The sequence below is a fragment of the Vanessa atalanta genome, chromosome 17, assembly GCF_905147765.1.
Source record: "Vanessa atalanta chromosome 17, ilVanAtal1.2, whole genome shotgun sequence".
Taxonomy (NCBI): domain Eukaryota; kingdom Metazoa; phylum Arthropoda; class Insecta; order Lepidoptera; family Nymphalidae; genus Vanessa; species Vanessa atalanta.
In genome coordinates this window covers 9,398,448-9,417,342 of record NC_061887.1, presented here as the reverse complement: position 1 = coordinate 9,417,342, position 18,895 = coordinate 9,398,448, and the positions used below count along the sequence as shown (strand labels likewise).

Below are 18,895 nucleotides of genomic sequence, written 5' to 3'. Positions count from 1 at the left end.
AAATCTAATTTAAAATGCACGCTTGGAAATTGTTATTGATTATTCAAGGCTAAAGCATTTACACAAACTTGGTATCGTAAGCAAGTTTGTAAATTGTTTTCCCAATGGAAATGTATCGCTCCATTTGAGAACTTTGCTTAAAGTTAACGTGTTAGGGCGTTTTTAGTTCATTACGGAGTATATTCCGTGAGAATGTATTAGACATTTGATGTTGGGTTCTTTGAGTGAAGAGAACGCCTGGATGGCAAATCACGAGTTCAAATCCAGAAAAACACAACTGAGTTCTCATACTACTAATTTATGGTTATCTCTCGCTTCTTGTTCGGTGATGAAGACAAACATTTTGAAAAACTCTATATGTATCCGATGAAATTCTGTTTTATAATTATGGATACATCAACTCTGCCAGTGTTATGAAATAATATTGAAAGCTTTGTGAGGAGACTTTCTCAGCAGTGGACCATTTGTTAGCTGTCTATATATCGACACCCTCCACGCAAAAAGTCGTAACATTATAAAAGGCCGTCAACGCATCTGTAACCCCCCTGGTGTTGCAGATGTCCATGGGCGGTGGTAATCACTCTCCATCAGGTGAGCCTCCTGCTCGTTTGCCCCCTATATCATAAAACAAAAACATGGTTTTGAATTGATATTTTGGTACTATAATGTAATATTATATAAATACTACAAATCCATGATTAAAAAGTTAAAAATCTTTCTCCTGAAAATTTCCATAACACTTAATTTAAACCATAAACATTAAGCTCCACTCCATTCCAATCTGTGGAACCAGCTTACGCCGGCGGTTTTTCCGAACCGATACGACTTGGGAACCTTCAAGAAAAGAGCGTACTCATTCCTTAAAGGCCGCCAACCGAAAACAGAAACCGAAACATCGAAAATAGTCATAACTTGTGATATTACTTCACCGTCCGACAACCGCTATCGATCAACGATAGCCATTTTAACGATAACAAATGAGAGAGCGTACGTCATGTTCAAATCACATTCGCTCTAATCGTTATCGAAGATGAATGTCAATCGAATGCACTTCATAACTGGAATGACGTGCGTCGATAATCGTAAGTAATGAAAGCTAAGTGTGAGTGCAATCATAATCATAATTTGCGATCATTGACTGAAGTTCAATATTGAGCCGAGATGGCCCAGTGGTTAGAACACGTGCATCTTAACCGATGATTTCGGGTTCAAGCCCAGGCAAGCACCACTGAACTTTCATGTGCTTAGATTGTGTTTATAATTCATCTCGTGCTCGGCGGTGAAGGAAAACTTCGTGAGGAAACCTGCATGTAGCTAATTTCAACGAAATTCTGCCACATGTGAATTCAACCAACCCGCATTGGAGCAGCGTGGTGGAATATGATCCATACCTTCTCCTCGAAGTGAGAGGAGGCCTTAGCCGAGCAGTAGGAAATTTGTAATAAATGTTAATGTAAAAAGTAATGTCTGAAATTCAACGATCGAAAGTTTGGATCGATTACATTAGTCGTTTTGTTTTTCACGCGATATCAAATGTATTTGCAATAAAAGTTATTAAGTATTGTTGTTTTAGTTACTTCTACATACAATATTAATTCAAATAACTATATAGATAATATTTTGATGACAAATATCTATTGGCGCGTCTTGGCAAGACTTACTCGTATGCCCCTCGGCAGGACGCTCTGTTACTTCGTTAGGTCTCAAAAAATGCCCTTCTTAAAAATTATATCTTAAAAGTTTCGAAGCCCAGGGAATTACCGGGACTTTGAGTGTAGTGTCTCATGTCCCGGGACTGAAATTTATGAAATTGTCGCGAATTCCCAAGCCCTAGTTTCAATCGACGCACATCACTGTCCCGAAAACCTAGTTGTTTGATCCACGCTCAATGAATCATCAGTATTTATACCTGAATTTCAAATTTACAAAACAAAATCCGGTTCATTTTGAATGTGTGAGTAGAGTTCTGGAAATGAAATAATCGTAAGAAGGTACAATAAATATCTAAGGTTCATTTCTTGTGTGTGTGTGTGTGTTTTCTAAAGTATCTGATGTATATTTGAAACTAAAATTTAAAAACCAACCAAGAGCTTCACTTAAACACGTAAAAAGTAAATGTTTAGGCTTCAAAACTAAGCAAATATATCTGTAATTGTGTAGAAAATATTCGTATAGAATTCTTAGAGTCTACTTTACACGTTCACACACACATATATAGCACCATCTATATATAAAGTGATATTGTATTTATAATAAACTAACCAATACTTTTAAATAGTGTTACCTACTTGTAATATTCTTGTAACTTAATAATTAAATTAAATAAGAAGTTTTTAGTCACTAAGTAAACCAAAATGAGGTATAAACTGATCACTATGTGCAATCTGACTGTTAAGGTCAGTAGCCAACTTATCTTTAAAATATATTAATATTCGGTAAAGCGCCTTAGAATTCGAATTTCGAAATGCGTGCATTAATTTTTTTTTACGGAAAAAGTCGAGTAATACCTAAAACGATATTACCTTAATGTACCAAGCGGTTTTAGTCTTATGAAAAACTAAGTTGACATCGAGTTAGGTCCAGTCCTTTTAGTTGAATAAGAAAAAAAAATAAAACACGCTCTCATTTCATTTTCACTTCAACGAAGATGAAAGTCACCGAGATATATATTATCTAATAATATATTTGTATTTACTAATACTATTTATAGAAGAACTTTTGCCTTCCGAAGAGTTACGGGTATCTTGCCAAGTCTAATATTATCATTATATTAGCGTAAGTTAATTTACTAATCAATTACTTCAATACCTGATCTAATGAACCATGTTGGTAAAACAATCATATATTACATATTCTCCTCGTGTATATTCAATAAGTAATAAATAAGTAAAAATATATTTCAATGGTCCGAAGTGGTTATAAATATAATGACAATCAAAATAAAGGAAAAGATCTTCAAAGAACGAAAAGAAAAATGTACTTAATGCCAAATTTTGAAGTATCAGCCCGTTAATTTCCCACTGCTGGGATTAGTTCCACTCTCTTTTCGAGGAGCGACAATACACCTGCAAGACCAAGGTTTTGCAGATGTCCATGGGCGTTGGTCTTCTTTCTTGAATTTCCATCAGGTGATCCTCCTGCACGTTTGCCACCAATATCATTAAATAATATATATGACACACGCTGGTCTAATGTGGATTGCTAGGATCATGTGTACTAGATTTCTATCATAACCACCAAGTTCGAGTTGAATTATAAAGCACATTGAAATTCGGAATTTTGAACCAGCAATCATCGGATAAGATTTGTGTCTTCTGAACACCGGGCCATTTCAATCTAGAATCAACTAAATTCAATGTCCATCCTTCGAATCTTTGGTAACTGAAAATTGATTAGTAAAAGATATAGTGTCTTTCATTACGAAAACTTCTGAAGTAAATGAAACCTTGCCTTTACTCAGTAACTTTGATTAATAACGAAACTTTTCTTTCATGTTGTCTTTCGCGAGATGTTATTTATTTGTAAGATATTCGACAAGGCTTTTTCGAATTTTAGACGCACCTTTATTTGGAAATAGAAGAGATATTTTTATGCGTTATTTGCGAGAATTTTTCGGATACTATATCGGAGTTTTGGATTTACTGAAATCCAGATTATGTTTACTTGGTGGTACAGCTTTATGTAAGACCGTTTGGATAAGTACCCACTCCTCAGATATTCTACCAACCAGGCCAATGTATCTGTTCTATAAACACAAGGGACATAACATCTTAGTTCCCAAGGTTGGTGACGTATTTTCGGTGTAAGCAACGGTTAATATTTCTTATATGGCCATTGTCTATGGGCTATGGGTACTACCTACCATCAGGTGGCCCATTTCCTAGTCTGCCTACCAATAACATAAAAATAATGTTCAATAAAAAATTAGCTTACATCTGTATTCCTATTTTGACTTTACGTGATAGCGTAGTGGTTAGATCTCTTGCATCAATGATTGCTGGTGAAATCTTTATCAATCCCGCCCGGGCTGCCCACTGAGTTTTAATGAGCTCGATTAGTTTTCATAATTTGTCAATTTTTAACCATGAAGTTGGAGAAATGAATTTAGCTCACCAGTCATCACTAAAAGCTTTAAAACGGAGTATTCCAACAAACATTACACATAAACATAACATAACCAATAATTTGTGTAAATACCGATCATAATTTCCAAATGCATTGAATACCATTTATAAACTTTTGTTGCAATATGCTAAATTTCCAATATAAATAAAGCAATGGAATCTAAACAAAAAGTATAGTATAAACGGAAAAAAAATATTTGTTTAGCGAATACTATAAAAACAAAACAAGTTAAATATAATATTAAATGCAAACCATTTACTCATTCCGTACTGAATGGTGGCTAAAAAGCAAAACATATGTTACAATCGCCATAACAATGGAATATAAATGCAAATATTATCACAAACATAGAAGGACATGACATCAAATTTCGCGTTATGAATCATATTTTTGCCATTCAATATATCACAAAAGAAATTTAGAAAATATTTGATCGTCTCGTAGATTCGGGACGATACTACGTCACAATATCGAACGGAAAATACAGCTTCTTCGTTTTAATAATATTTGGACGAGTTTATCTCGTATACTATGAAACCTTAACAAGAGTATCCGTCCCTACGTGTTTCCTGCTTAGAGTATGTTATTACGTTATACCAACCATCCAGAACTGAGAGACCTTTTTATCATAAACATTTATAAACTGTAACGGGTCTTTGATATTGGTCATTATTTTAGGCGTAGTTTATTTTCTAAATACAAGTCTTTGTTCAGTAAATTGTCAGATTTGCGTGTATAAAAGACGTTCATAAATTTACTTTTGGCAATTCCCTTTGAGCCTTGCAAGCTACATTATTCAATGTCTAATGTTTAATGAAATATAACCTTTATACAAATAATTGCTTAGTATCATTTGTTTTGATTATTAAATTTTAAAAGATTTATATAATTAAAAACGTCGAGTAAAAAGGAGGTTCTGTATAGATCTGGCAGGTGTTTATATGTGTGTTCATACATACACACACACACACTTTATAGTGTGTAGTAAAGTAGGTTCAAATTAAATAGGTCTAGTTACTAGTGGATGACAAAAATAGTGTTTAGGAACAAAATCGAGAGAAAGTGCGTTCGGTAAATGATTGTGTTTTGTTTAGCGGAATGATACAACACTAATTGTTGTGTTCCGGTTTAAAGGGTGTGAGAGCTAGTATAGCTACATTTTTAATCTTAGCCAACATTAAAAATGGTTAAAAATTCTTACGCTAAAACAAATTGCTCTCCCGAGTACCTATATTATATATTTAAAAATGTTCAGAAAACATATTCATTGTATATGAGTAATAATTGCCTCTGGATTACATGCATATTTGGTTGTCATAATGTTTTAAGAAAATTCGAACAAGAAATCTCTTTGTTTGTTAAAAAAAATTTAGTTCTAGTAATTTATTAGAAAAGGGTTACTAGTAAAATTCCTAATAATAATCCTATTTGAACAAAATTCCTTTAACGTAACACTAAAAAACTCGAGTCATTTGATGAAACAAAGCGTTCTTTTTAGACTAATGATAGCTTATGTAAAGCTCTTAAACCTCTATTTACTTGAGAAGAAAGCGAAAATTTTTACGCCTTTAAGTTTTAATCGGTTTTGTATCTCAACGACTGACATTGGAATCAATACACAGATGCCTTTTTTATATATAGTCTACTATTTCTAAAAAGCTGGCAACGCACCTGCAAGTTCCTGTTGTTGCATATAACATGAGCGAGGGTAGTCACAACAGCTGCACACCCTCCAGATCGTATGCTTAAGCCATAAAAAGAAGTTTTTGTTAAGAATTAAGTCGTCCAGAATAAATAGTGGCGGATATCGGTAGACAGTTCACTTGGTGATAGGGCTTTTATGCGAGCCCATGTGGGTATTTATCAATCGCTCATCCATTGTTGTGTTCTGGTTTGAAGATTACCCAATGTCATTTCATACACATTTCTTACAGCGCGAATGCATTTGGGCAACATATCATCACGTGGTCAATTCGTCCGTCTAAATACATTATATAAAAAAAAAAGTTGAAAGTAGCAAACCATTTATAGTTTCAACAATATTTGAGTCGTATTATATTAAATGCTTCGGTTAAATCATGAACTTGGCAAGAAAGTGTACGCATAGCTTATTTGGCAAAGAACTTGTAAAAATTTGCTACAATTTTCAAAACTAGAATGGAAAGAAATATGTCACGGTGGTACAAAAACAAATGAAGCACTAATGTCAATTATTTCTGGCATGTTATAAAATATTTTTATACGAATTTTTATTTTAATAAAATATAAAATGAATCCATTCGTAATTGATATTCATATTCACTAAATACCCATGCCACTTTTTTTCGTTTGAATGTATTCCGATATTTCCTTGACAGGTTTCATTTGTTTGAGGTTAAAGTTTTATTTAAAAAAATACAGCCTATTAATGTTTTAATGGTACTTAGACCATAACCCATTAGAGCGGCATGTCGCGCGTAAACTGCCGCGTGTTGTCGCGTGCGGTGTAATTCTCTATGTAGTTCTTTGGCGTGCTTGGATCTGTAGCTTGCGATCCTTCGCATAGATGGGTTATGGCTATAAGGCCACTCCTTTTGAATAATTTCGAAGCGTATTTCTTTCTATTTTGGTTTTCTTCGTATATATACAAATTTAAAACTTATATCATAATTATGAAGGTTTCCTCGTGGCGTTTTCGAAGATAATTTGTATGCACAAAATACAAAATAAAATTGCTGATATGCCATTTCAATTGCTAATGTCATGTCATAGTGCCTTAACATTGTATTTTAATTTAAAATTCTTAAAGATGAATTCAGTACAATAGATTGGTCATCACTACCTATAGACATTACCTCAGTAAGAAATATTAAGCATTCCTTACAGCAACAACCGAGCCGAGATGGCCCAGTGGTTAGAACGCGTGCATCTTAACCGATGATTTTGGGTTCAAACCCAGGCACCACTGAATTTTCATGTGCTTAATTTGTGTTTATAATTCATTTCGTGCTCGGCGGTGAAGGAAAACATCGTGAGGAAACCTGCATGTGTCTAATTTCAACGAAATTCTGCCACATGTGTATTCCGCCAACCCGCATTGGAGCAGCGTGGTGGAATATGCTCCAAACCTTCTCCTCAAAAAGGGAGAGGAGGCCTTTATCCCAGCAGTGGGACATTTACGGGCTGCTAATGCTAATGCTAATGCTACAGCAACAACGCGCCGCCAACCTTGGGAGCTAAGATCTTATGTCCCTTGTGCCTGTAATTACACGGGCTTGCTCACCCTTCAAACCGATACACAGCAACACTAAGCATTACTGTTTGGCGGTAGAATATCTGATTAGATGCTGATATATACCTAGGCCCTACTACCAAGTGAATAAATTTGTGAAATATAAAACAACGAAATAAAATGCAAGAATACAACATGAAATGAGCTTTATGTTTATGATGTTTTAATTTGGTTACGTTATATTGTATCCTCTAAAATGTTGGAGTTGCTGTTTATTGTTTATTTTGCTTTGAGAATTTAACTTTGAAGGTTTGTTGACGCACACTTTATGTTAGTCTCATTCACGTTTGGGAGCACTCTTAGTACTTTTGTTTAATTTATTTTTAAAGAGGTATAGTAAGTTCTTTGAGTCAAGAACAGAATTTAATAATCGGCTTGAACACGTTAATCTAAGCCCAAGATTATGATGGCAGACATCCTGAGGAAATCTATATGTGTCGTTTGAAAGTCTTTCAAATATTGATCCACTTGTGTGGGTTACACAGTGGCTATGTGGTGGAATCTCCAAATCTTCTTCTCAAAAAATAAGACTTCATCCACCAGTAGAACATTTAAAGGATCTTGCTTTACTTACTTATACAGTCTTTTGTCAATTTCTGTGCCATTTGTGTTGTTTATTTTACGATTCTAAACGTTTCGAGACTATTTCCGTTATTAAGTAATAGCTTTATATAAATAGCGAGTACCTCGAGATCGGGATCAGTTCACATTCGGAACCGATAGTGGATACATCTTGAGAAAGGGAATTACAAAAATACCTGGTACTGTAGCAAACACACCGTTCGTCTACGAACTACTCACGACTGAGCTTATCGAGTTATTGTATTTTCTTTCCTTTACAAAAAAAGTACTTCTTATTTTCAATAATGGTATTTTGTTACCCGAGCGTGTTCTCGTAAAAATACTTTTAAAAAAAAATTCAATCAACTTCGGTTGTGATTTAAACTGTCTATATTACCGATTTCCGTATTGTCTCCACGAATGTATCGATAATATTTACTCTTTTTTAATTAAAAGTAAATTATTTGTCAGCACAGTACTGATCAATTGTTTCAAGAACGGAATACTACGCGATTAAAAGAGGCGAAAGATTAAAAGAAACTATTAGTATAATTCGTCATAAAATTCAGTCAATAACTAATACGCCTTACAAAACCAAATGATAAATTCATTTTTTGGTATAAGTTTATACGTTATTTTGTATTCTGAAGTACCCTAGAAAAAGTATTTTACTGAAAAGTATGGTTACAGCTTTACAGATAAGTCTACTCCATCTGTTAATATATTGGTTTGATGATACACGTAGGCAAATAGCAAAGGGGCGAAAATTTTGGACGGTGGTAAATGGTTACCACCGTCCAAAATATCTGATGAGTGGGTGTCACCTTGCCAGAGGGGCTTACACGAATCCTTACCCTATAAGCCCTACCAAGTAATTAATCAAAATCAAAATATACTTTATTCAAGTAGGCTTTTACGAGCACTTTTGAATCGTCATTTAACAAACTATATTAAGTAAAGCTACCGGTCCGGAATGTAAATTCTACCGAGAATAACCGGCAAGAAACTCGGTAGTTCCTATTTTTCAACATTTAAAATCCAAAGTTATGTTAGTTAAATACCAATATATATCTATAAAATACATCCCGCCTGGAAGTCAATAAGTATTAGCTCTACGCTTTTTTATCATCTATATAATCTTACAAATTTTTTGAATTTACAAAGTACAAAGTTAAAAATATCTGCATAATTTTAGTATAGAATTTGATACCTTGCCCCAAGAAGGATTTATTGACTTTGCGGAGTCGGAAACTTGGCGGCATAAGCTTATCCCGTACATACAATGATTATTACTGATTTTATCAAAGTGATCAATGTTACTTTAAATATACATAATATTGTTGCTATTTATTGGGATGTAGTTGTGTGTGGTTTATTATTATACTTTAGTATAAATATTCTTGTATTATTGTTATTATCTCCTCTCTCTATCTAAATCTGCACTTACCTGTTTTCGTTCTAACCACCAAAGGCGAGGCGAGGTATGAGAGCTATGAGCGATAAGACCGCCTTTGCGCAACATTTGTTAAATATTATTATTTTTGGTTTCTCTCATGTACTCGTATATTGTGCAATAAAGTATATTAAATAAATAAATAAATTGTTGTAAATATATTGTGACGCAACATTGAGTATTCCTACTTTGCTAGAGGGACTATCTAGTTTCAAGATTATAGACTGTTCTCATTTGTAAAATAAAAACAGATTCAATATCTGCTGCTTTACCCCAAAGTAATATGCCACATGATATAATACTATAAAAATAACCAAAATATACTATACGAGCGGTATAAATATCAGTTAGTTGTCTAACTTTCCCAACCGCATATGCTGCGGAGCTGAGTCTTTCTGACAGGAATGAGGAAGTTGAGAATCCAATGCTATTCCTAAAAACACTGTAGTATCTGCTTTATCAAGCAAGCCACCGTTTAATGATATATTACAATTTTCCTAACATTTGGTAGGAAATTCAAAACTATATAATTTACTGTAGACCAATCATGTATCTGTGATAATGCACTGCTTACATCGTCGTAGTAAGCTATTTTCCTGTTGACCTTAAAAATTTGTGTAGTGTCATCAGCACACAACACTATATCACAAATACCTCTAACATAGAAAGGAAGTTCATTTCTATATACTAGAAATAGAAATGGACCCAAAATTGGTCCTTATGGAACACCTTTTTTGACTTTGATCCCTAATTAACTAGTCAATCGCATCTAGCATGCTTTAAATTAAAAATAACATAAATTCGATTGAAAAGTGTAACTACTAAACCAGTTTCTTGCAGATTATTTGTACAAAGCCCTACCATCAATTTTTACCTAGATAGTATAAATTTTGTTCAATGGGTGTTCATCATTAATTTCTTTCTTGTCTGTCATAATTAATTTTACACTAGAAAGAAGAAGACAGAATCGCTTAACTAATTACCCCTTACCACTTAAAGATAACATTGTTAATGTTTAAAACGTAATTGAAATGAATACTGTTCAATAATTAATTAAATTAGAACTTTATCTAAATAACAACTATATTGCTTATAATAATTTGTTTTAACATTTCAGAAGTTGTTTGAGTCCAATTGTAATTTGCTCGTTATATTGTTTCTATTCAATTAAATTAGTACGGGCTCTATTTATAGGTTTAATATTAAATGTAAATTGTATTTTTGTTCTCATAGTATTGAAATATAATGTTTACAATATATTTTTATGTTTATTTATTATGTTATTGAATATATTATTACAAAGGCCTAAAAAAGTAACGACGGTTATATGGAATCTTAGGGATTAACTTAACTATTGGGAAAAACTGCCAGTTAATAGCAACTCTATTTTTTACATTTAGATCTATTATATAATACTAGCTGTTACCCACCTGTTTTAAAATATATTTAAAGTTAGTTATTTATAATAATAATAATTATTATTATTATAAATGGAAGCCATACTTTTTATTTTGAATATATTTATTGAACAAATAAGATAAAAAAAATAAAAATTAATAGTTAAAATAATAAAATTAATAACAGGAACACCAAATTTAATAAGAAATTGAATTTTCGCGACAAACTCAATTGGCCTCTGACTCCGCCTCAACTGTCACTCGTTCAATATTTTCGACGTTGAAAACCCGGAAGGCGAAAGGCGAAATGTCGTGGTCCAGCCCCACAGCACAGTTTCCAGAAAAACACATGGCATGCGAAATTACGAAAACAACAAAAAAAAAAACATTAAAAGGAGGTGTTGACCAGTGGAAGAATTGACTTCATCCGCGCGCGCAAAACTCGTTTGAAGAAGATAATCTGATCGCGTAAAATAACTTACTTGGTGGCGCTGGATGACCATGCTAAGAACTTTAAGTTCATCACTAACCATGATGAAGTGAGTGTGGCCATCCATATTTTGGATAGTGAATAAAAAAATAATGGGTAAATAAATAATCCACATGACCATTGACATTGACAACTCGACCGAAAAAATCTATTATTCAAAAAATAATTTATCAATTACATGAAGATAGAAATTTAATTAATAATACTCCTTGCCGACGAAAGGGAGGACGTCGCACATTCAGCATGTTTTAAAATAATAATTTAAATTATAATATAAATTACAAAAGTAAAAATTTCACGAATCGCAGATAAACAGATAGTGAACTGTTTTTATAAAAGAATTTTATTCAGTTTACAAATAAAAACAAATTACATTCAGCAATTGACTTCAGAAGATTCGAATTTATTTTTGTGAATACTTTTTAACATCCCGCTATGAAAATTGAGTTTTTCAAAAAACAATTAAATAATTACAATTTGACGTTACTATATACTTATAAATTAATTGAATATTTACTAGTTTAGTTTTACCGGTATTATATATTATTGTCTATCATTGGCGCAATCCCATGTTTTTACTGTATACAATTTTTTATAAGGATCGGTTCAACTGTTCTTGAGTTAAAGCGGGACATACAGACAGACTGACAAAAATTTCAAAAATTATTTTTTTTTACCCTACGCTTTTTTATCATCTATATAATCTCATATTGAATAATGTGCCTTCTTTACCAATATATTTTTACAAATGATTTGAATTTATGAAACGGCAAAGTTAAAAATGTAAATAAGGCTTAGGTAACGTTAATATTGTGATCTTATTTTGTACAAAGCATTTAAAGACGGCATTTTACCTACAAGGAATATAATTGGATTAGTGAGAACGAAACAGACTTCAGAATAGCTAAGCTTCACGATAATAGAGACACACGCAATAACATATGGAAAAAGAAGAAAATTATAAAATAAAATGTATCATATTCCATTAAATATATTAAATTATCATAGCCCTTACCAGAAGAGCACTGAGCTTCTGATCCGCAAACTACCATTCTGGCGTCTCGTGCGTGAGATCGCTCAAGACTTCAAGACCGATCTCCGATCTTCGATCTTCCAGAGTTCCGCCGTAATGGCTCTGCAGGAAGCTAGCGAAGCTTATCTCGTCGGTCTCTTCGAAGAAACGAACCTGTGCGCTATCCACGCCAAGCGTGTGACGATCATGTCTAAGGATATTCACAACAATAACATATGGAAAAATAAGAAAATTATGAAATAAAATGTATCATTTCATATAATTATTGACGACCTCCTTGGTCGAGTAGTGTGTACACCGGTTTTTATGGGTAAGCCACTCCGAGGTCCCGGGTTCGATTCCAGGCCAAGTCGATGTAGAAAAATTTTATTAGTTATCTATGTTGTCTTGGGTCTGGGTGTTTGTGGTACCGTCGTTACTTCTGATTTTCCGTAACACAAGTGCTTTAGCTTGCCCACTTGCCCAATATTTATTATTTATTTATTTATTATTCACTACGATTAGAATGTCGTGCAAGTTCGTCTATGTGTGTGTGTGTATAACTAAGTGTTAAATAAACAAACGGAATACCTAATACTAATAATATTTATACAGTGGGTTTTGTTATCCCCAAAAACAGATACAATTAGATACAATTTAGGAGAGCTCTCATTTATATATCATGAAACCTATAGAGGTAATTCATCGGACATACAAATACAAATCAAATATTTCAGATGTATTCTGAAAATAACCTAACTCCAATAACAAAAGTGAATTCGATGTTACATTTCTTTTATATAATATAATTACTAAAATACAATATTATTTTATAATACTTGTATTTTAGTAATTGAATCTCTGTTACTAATTCGTATTCTCTATCTCTCCAATGTTTAATTCGTAATGCATGTTACAGATATAATTAACTTTAAGCACTCAAGAAAAAATATCGGTGTATTCACAATATCAACAATAAAATTAAAATAGTATTAACATGGTATTGACCAGGTATTTTTTATCAACATGTCGCAGAAGATGACACTGTAGTTTTCTTCTGTGGTATTTGAATGACGAAATAATGTATCATCTCCAAACGTCGTCATTTGCCATAGCCTGGCATATTACTTTCAAGAATACATGGTTGGTTTGTATTGGTGCCAACTCAGATATTACTGTCCAAACATTGACATGGCACGTATCTCCGATGAACTGGTAGTAGCACTGGAGTCTAATGCTCAGTGTGACCTGAGTAAAGTGTTTAGTAGTAATGCTCAACTGAATTTCCAGTCAGTTCATTGGAACGGAAACTGAGTACCAATCCTTCTACTGTCCATTAAATAAAAAAAAAAATGTCGATCAAACTATACCAAACTAGTACTCAAGTCCCCTAACTTAGAGATAGGAGACTGTTCGAAGCTTACGCATCATGACTATGAAGCACGGCTCATGAAAATGTGGTAACGTGTGTGATCTGTAGCATCACTGCACTTGTACAGCAGCCCTGTCAAGCCATGCAGTTCTGTCAAGTCTCGTTACAGGATCAAGATCGACCGTATATGTCCATTAAATCAATAAGGATAATACGAAAAAATATACAAAATATTCGTAACATATTTTAAATATACTAATTAGGTGATTTACAAAATGTTGGTGATGATATTTTATATACGTTTTGAAATTACATAATGTGTCTATGATAAGATTATGACTGACTCTGTGACGAAGCAGATATATGATGAAAATGTATTTTCTTTAATATTTAGTCTCGATCTTGTGAATATTTAATACAGATATTCTTGGATCTTATAAAAAGGCAAACTACAAGAAATGAGGTGAAATAAAGTTAGAAAAGGCTCTGTAAATTTTTAGTATGGATAATAGCTTTATCAAAGAAATTGGAGCATTTGGGTCAGTGATCTTGTTTATTACCTAAACACACAAGACTACACTTCTTGCACAATCAATGAATATATTATTTGGTAATTTTTACTTCAACGGAAAAACAGCCTGTGTGTGTTGCCAAATTATGAAATATTGCGAAAAGTTGTAATTTAATTAAGTACCATCCATAATTTTGACACCTTTTATAACTTCTTATGAATACGGCAACTTTAGCAATATCTTTCAATACAATGAAGAATGTTACTAGGTATGCCAAATCGCTTGAAATTTTTTCTCAGTAAAGCCTGTATGTATACAAATACACTAGTTTTTGTTGTAGTCAAAAATACCTAGTAGTTTTGATTTTATAGGCATTCAAAGTTTCGAAAAAAATCGTGTCCCGCTAACAGCCGCTTGAGTACCTGTGACGTCATATCACAACGCGTCGCGCGGGCAGCGTACCGCTTAGTATCAAGTCGCCAGCACTTATAGTTGTTGAAATAGCTTGCGCAGTATTTTGTCGTGTTTTCGTTCGCGTATTACGTTAATAGTCTAATAATAGTAAATATTATTCGATTATTTATATTAATAAAAAGGACGAAGGATTCGAAAAAGGGCAATCGGATAATCTACCTAAAATAGATGGATTAATGGTTGCTCATTATTTATCAACAAATAGTGATTTTGTTGCCACCGAAATGCGAGGGATAAAAATGCAAAGGTAAGTAAACTTTCCAGAATTAATGAATTTATTTAAAAATGCACGAGTATTTATACAAGCATAGGAGTGGGCATAGACAGAGCTACCTTATTTCAATGCACACTTGTTTCAAACGAATGCACAAGTTTTTATACAAAAAACAGACGTTGCAATAAATAATTATTTTCGGAAAAATAAGTTACAAACGACCGCGTGCTACTTCAAATTCCAATAACAAAATCTGAAAGCTTTTCATTGTTTCAAAGGGGTCGTGTAATAGGTGTGGCATGCGGTTCAAATAAGTTAAGTTTATTATTAGTTACTTACATACTTGACATAAGTTTTGGTTTCTGTTGATAATGCGACGACGTATTGCTACAAACTCAAATAGTAGAAGTACCTACCTATCATTAAATTTAAAATACGTAAGGTCATTTTATTTTATTTTACTCAATTTTTATTGCAAATATAGATGTTTGGACAGTTGTACTAAACCTTTTTTATTTATTTGTATTTTTTTACTAACAAAATACGTAAGACCATTTATTTTTATTGAAAACTTATTTCAGATCGGCAAGAGACAGCTATGGCGATGATGCTATTGGTTATGTTCAAGTAAAAAGAGTAGGTGATATATGTACGGTTAAATGTAGAATCACGCCAGAACACCGCGTACGTACCATACCTTATCATTGCAGCTTAGAATGTAATGAAAAGGATGAAGAAGTTTTAAATGTAACCTGCGAAGATTGTGCCGCCAGCAGAGGTGGCTGTAAGCATACTATAGCATTTTTAATGTGGCTACATCGTCGAAGCGAGGAGCCTTCAACGACTGCTACCAAGTATTATTGGAAAAAATCTAAGCTCTCAGGTATTGGTACCACACTGAAAATGATTAAAGCTAAAGATTTCGGTACAAGTGGTATAACACTTCATTCAGTCGGCCAGAATGGAAATATATTTTTTTTTTTTTTTGACCAAGTAGCATTAAAGCTTAGAGAGCTTCAAACACAATGTTCTCTTTCACATTTTATATGTGAAAAAAAAAAAAAAGAAGTTGAAAAGATGTCCATTCATTATTTAATTAATCGTTTCAAAAAATCCTGTGTTGATTTTCACGTTGAAAGTTTTATAACATTTTGTAAAAACGAAATGACGGAATCAAGATGTCATCAAGTAAAAGAGGGTACAACAGCTCAATCAGATTCAAATTTGTGGTTTGAGATGCGCTACGGACGTATAACAGCTTCAAAAATGCACGAAGCTGCTCAGTGCACAACAAAATGACTGCGTTCTTGAAGTAAAGTGTCCAACCAAGGCAAACACTTTTACTACGTATTGTAGTAAAGGTAAACTAGGCAAAAAATATTATGCTCAGATACAAACACAAATGCAAATGACCGGAAAAAGGAAAGCCCTATTTTGTATTGCACATGTTGACTTTGAAAGCTCAAGGAAGGTTGATGTGCATGAAGTAGTTTATAATAAAAAATATTGTGATGATATGTTTGAAAAATGTATTAAGTTTTGGAAGGAAAATATTTTTGATAAATTAATAAAATAACATTATCCTAATGTAAGATAGTTTTATTAAAACTCTATAAATAACACAAACATTAATGGAAAATGGAATGTACGTTACCTCAATATTTTATATTTTTAATACAATAAAATAAACTTAAATGTATTTTGCTTAAAACACTAGGAAGCTACTCTAAATTAAACAGACTGCTTTGAAGATTAACTATTCCCCATGCAGAAATCACTACTGAATCTAGCAGGTCAACTTGCTTTAGATCTACACAAGCGTGTTGTACAATGACGTCACACCGTCACCCGCAGCCCGCGTCGTGCGGTTGCAGCTTGTTTTACTTATAAATCGGAAACTAATTGACGTATCGAATTAATTCTTTCGCTATTATTTTTTATTTTTGACAGAAAATATGGAGTGCCAATAATCAAAATTAGTTAACATTCTTCATTAGCCAGTATTCTTACAAATACGTGATTTATGATGCGCAGAGCCTTAGAAGGCGGTACAGTTGTGTATGAAAAGGGGAATGGTGATACAACACCTTAACCTTCAACTACTGACGTAACTGTTACTTTGGGTAATTATTGACGTGGGGCCTGACAAGCCCGTGCGATAAAATTATTTAAAAAATAACTGTGGTATTATAATGCTTAATTTTAGGTTTGGCGTACTTAATTTGATACTTTGCAATAAAGTGTGTTTACTTGGTCAACTTTTGGTTGACATAATAAGAAATTCTAAGTTCTCCATATTTTTGGTCATTATTTTCTGTGCAAAATTATTTGATATCGTTAATCACCCTAATTTACTATCAATTCAAATAAAAATAATATTATTTTATATTTGTCTTTAGCCTTAAAATATTCATTACAACATCATAAATAGAAATTGATTCTAACAAAAACTATGCAAAGCTCCAAATCCACAAACGTCACAAAAATTACTGGCATTTTGGGTGCTCTTGCTTGGCACACGGTGGACAAACATTTTTCTCATTCTTCTTACAGGAATTACAATTATAATTTGATTTTATTCAAAGCATCTATGAGGCCCATGAAAATTTTCAAAAGATTTTTGTGGATAGAGATATCCATGACCTCTCTAAGCTCGAAGCTACATGAAGCAGCGTGTGCATCGCTTGCGGGAGAGGGAAGTTATTATTAGAGCTAGGCCTCTCAAGCCGCTCAGGTTAAAATTGAACGCTACGTCACTTCCGCGGCTCACATAGTCCATATAGGGATCTAATAATCCGTATATGGACTTAATATTATGACAGGAAGCCTCCTTTCCTAAAAGTACTATTTTGGCGCTTCAGCGTTTCTTCCTTTCCGCTGACAAAATACTCTTGTAACCGGAACCCAGTAACACAAAATTCTAATATTTAGTAATCGAATTTTCAAGAAACTCGATCGATCGAACCTGTGTAATAGCAGCTCGAAGTTTAGATGTTAGCAGTGTTTACACTCCCATGTCTAAGAAAGCATTTAAAGCTATTATTCCTTCACCTGAACTCTTTCCTCTGATGTCGGATTGCATTATTTTAAAAATCAGGCAAAAGATAATACACCTATGTTTACTTACTTGTGTAGTAAAATACATACCTTCTGTACATAGTTGGCTAAACTCCGTTGATTAAAAGTCAGCCGAGGTCAAAATTGGCCAAGAGATCAATATCATACGGGTTTTATAGATAAAGTCCATCCAATTAAATGCTCCATAATATTGAAATTGTCCGAAAATGCACGTAATATCTCAGAAAACTCGTGTGTCTCAGTTAACGCCAACAACTGAAATTTCTTAATTTTAATTTTAACTTTATCTCGTGGAAAATACAGTTCTAATTCTTGATAAACACTTACTATGTCCACAGAAATGATTTGGCTAGCAAGATAACTCAACACACTAAGATTTACATTAAGTATTCAAGAATGTCAATCAACAAACCATATCGTACCTTTAAGCCGTATCGACTACATCACGGCTCATTATTTCTCTTAAAGGCAAAGTTGTAAGTCTAAACATAGACTCAAAGGTTCAGTTAGAGTCAACCGAATTCAGCTTTGATAAATAAATAATCACGGTCGAGTTCGGTTAGGGCGAGCAAAGGACAAATACATTAACGTATTTTGAACCTTATTCCAGTAGATATAGAAACCACTGGTTTAAATTAAACGTAGTGAGGGAGTATACAAGGGTCGCAGAGATACAATTTCTTTAAGAATATAGTTTGAAGTTTATTGTTTCAAAGTGCCTTTCTGAATGGTAGAGTAACTTTAGTTTCTCGTAATGAAATCGCTTGTACATGGAAAAGGCTTCCGCTAAACTTGTTCCGCTTAAGTATTCTATCTGTTCTTCTTAATTTTATGGGATATTTAAAGAAATTTCGTTGCTTTTAGTAAGTATTCGATAGAAGATTTAATCACGATTAAGTTTCTCGGTTCTTAAGCCTCGAGAACAAATATATTGTT

The 18,895-nt window shown here is 33.2% G+C and overlaps 1 protein-coding gene across 1 annotated transcript in view; it reads left to right on the top strand.

Annotated features, from left to right (window-relative positions):
* LOC125070268 (hemicentin-2-like) overlaps positions 1-18,895 on the top strand; it is a 327,281-nt gene that overhangs the window by 68,160 nt on the left and 240,226 nt on the right. The gene's annotated exons all lie outside the window — the stretch shown is intronic.